Raw genomic sequence first — 2,500 nt, forward strand, 5'->3', positions numbered from 1 at the left:
GAACACAAAACAGGCCATGAAAATCCCAGCAACTTCTACAACGAGAGATTTTTCGAGCAAGCGAACTGAAGTGCAGAAACGTTTAAGAATACGAGCTTATATCACAAAGTCTCCGTTTATAGGTCATTCCCCTTAGATGAATTCCAACTATATCAAGTCAGGCAGATGGAGTTCCTTGCGAGCTTTCCACTGAGCACTTTGACGAGCTAATGGCTGCATCCGACATACTAATTTTCTCGCTCGGTAATAACCTGGCGCAGATAACCCCATTTCCCCCCACCAAAAAAAAAATAAATAAATAAAAAAAATAAAAAAAAACGCTGGAAGTAAATAACGTGGAATGCAACGTAGGCGAAAGTTGCCGTTGGTTTTTGAGTTGGTAAGACCCGACATCTCTTAGTAAAGGAGAACTTGGAACACAGCTGATATTTCCTTGCATTTTACAGAGCAGGAAACACACGAAATGAATGTAGAAACACTTTTATGGTACGGATGAAAGCAATGAGGAAGTTTCAAAGCTGATTCAGTATAGAGACACCTCATTAGAGCGTGCTGCCGAATAGACAGTATATTGACACCTCTTAGTAAAGGAGAACTTGGAACACGGCAGATATTTCCCTAACTTTTACAGAGCAAGACACACTCAGAAACAAATGTACGAGAACTGTTTTATGGGACGGATGAAAGCAATGAGGAACTTTCAAAGCTGTTTCAGTATAGAGACAGTACACTAGTAAAGGAGAATTTGGAACACGGCAGACATTATCTTGGCTTTTGGAGAGCAAGACACCCCAAAACGAATGCAGAAAACCGTTTTATGGGACGGATGAAAGGAAGGAGAAACTTTCAAAGCTGCTTCAGTATAGAGACAGTACACTTGACGGCCCTTCCTTTTGTTTGGGGTTAAATTGCAACCTCCAGACAATGCTGGCTTCTATACGGGGAAACATTTTTGAGAATTTAGTAATAAGTCAAAACCACTGTATGCTAGTCGGGCCTTCCTGCTATCTGGGGTTGAGTTGCAAGATTCAGAAAGAGAGACCGATGATTACAGTGTTAGCCACAATAGAGAAACAACTTTGGGAGTTTACGAATGGGTCAAACTCACGTACCTTGGGCCATACCGTGTGTGTAGCTGTGAGTCCTTCCTTCAGACCCTCAGTAGCGAGACGAATTTTGGCTGGAAATAAGGAAATAAATGTTATGAAAATAATAACAATAATAGTAAAAATAATAATGATAGTGATAATAAGCAGCAGGAGGAGGAGGAGGAGGAGGAGGATACAATAATTTACTGATAGAAAAAAAAGTTCCAACAATCGACCATTCACAGTATTTTGAGGTCATGAAAAAAAAAAACGCATTGTACCAAAATTCTCTCTCTCTCTCTCTCTCTCTCTCTCTCTCTCTCTCTCTCTCTCTCTCTCTCTCTCTCTCTCTCTCTCTCTCTCTCTCTCTCTCTCTCCATCGTTTCGCAGTATTGATTTCAAGATATAGGTAGACAGCCTACATAGATAGATAGAAAGATTGATAGATATATAGATGAAGAGATATAGATAGATAGATAGATAGATAGATACGTAGAAAATCGTATCTTCCCAGTCTACAATTCCTACGCAATATCAATATCGTTTCCTCCTTTTAAAGTTCCCCTCCTCCTCCTCCTCCTCCTCCTCCTCCTCCTCCTCCTGCTCCTCCTCCTGCTCCTGCTCCTCCTCCTCCTCTTCCTCCTCAAGAGTGGTTTGTGGCCTCAACTAATATTGTCTCTCTTGTCTAAAATCTTCTTAAGTGTGTGTGTGTGTGTGTGTGCGTGTGTGTGTGTGTGTGTGTGTGTGAAGGACGTATGGCACCAGCACAAGAGAGAGAGAGAGAGAGAGAGAGAGAGAGAGAGAGAGAGAGAGAGAGAGAGGAGCCACCGCCGATCAATAGTTTAACTCCCTCACCCATGCTTCTCTCTCTCTCTCTCTCTCTCTCTCTCTCTCTCTCTCTCTCTCTCTCCCACGCATTGGTCTTACCGACATCACAATCAATACCATCTTCATCACCACCATCACGTTTTTCATCACCACCACCACCACCACCATTATCATCTCCATCTCTCTCTATCTCCACTCCTTATCACCACCACCACCATTTTTTTCCCAGGCAGCGATCCTTCATTATAAAGTTTCCCTCCAAGGTCGTTTGTTTCCCCCGTTCAGCTTTAAGACCTCCGCTTGCTAAAAACAGTCTTTCCTTTTAGCTTTGTATCCGTGTGTCCTAACCTAACCTAGCCTAACCTCACCTGTTCCTTCCTTCCTTATTCATACTACCCTTCCTTCCCTTCTCCCCTAACCTAACCTGACCTAACGTGATCACTTTTTCCTTCCTTTCCCTATTCATCCTTCTTTTCTTTTACTAAACTCCTATATTAACATTACGTAACCTGTTCCTTCCTTCCCTATTCATACTTCCCTTCCTTCCCTTCTCCCCTAACCTAACCTGACCTAACGTGTTAACC

General features: G+C 42.5%; 1 protein-coding gene and 2 long non-coding RNA genes across 6 annotated transcripts in view; 1 reads left to right on the forward strand and 2 right to left on the reverse strand.

Moving 5' to 3' along the window:
• The window catches only part of LOC126987045 (sodium- and chloride-dependent glycine transporter 1-like), a 57,769-nt gene that overhangs the window by 29,215 nt on the left and 26,054 nt on the right, over positions 1-2,500 (forward strand). The gene's annotated exons all lie outside the window — the stretch shown is intronic.
• LOC126987049 (uncharacterized) overlaps positions 1-2,500 on the reverse strand; it is a 26,819-nt gene that overhangs the window by 10,257 nt on the left and 14,062 nt on the right. The window contains exon 2 of one of the 2 annotated variants that reach the window (XR_007740127.1): positions 1,113-1,180. This is a non-coding gene — a long non-coding RNA (uncharacterized LOC126987049). Of the gene's footprint in view, positions 1-306; positions 1,181-2,500 lie in introns of those variants that run through there. The other variant, XR_007740128.1, reaches the window with a different exon arrangement.
• Positions 1,965-2,500, reverse strand: part of LOC126987050 (uncharacterized) — a 1,216-nt gene continuing 680 nt past the window's right edge. The window contains exon 2 of the long non-coding RNA XR_007740129.1: positions 1,965-2,269. This is a non-coding gene — a long non-coding RNA (uncharacterized LOC126987050). The remainder of the gene's footprint in view (positions 2,270-2,500) is intronic.

The sequence above is a fragment of the Eriocheir sinensis genome, chromosome 63 (genome assembly GCF_024679095.1).
Source record: "Eriocheir sinensis breed Jianghai 21 chromosome 63, ASM2467909v1, whole genome shotgun sequence".
Classification (NCBI taxonomy): Eukaryota; Metazoa; Arthropoda; class Malacostraca; order Decapoda; family Varunidae; genus Eriocheir; species Eriocheir sinensis.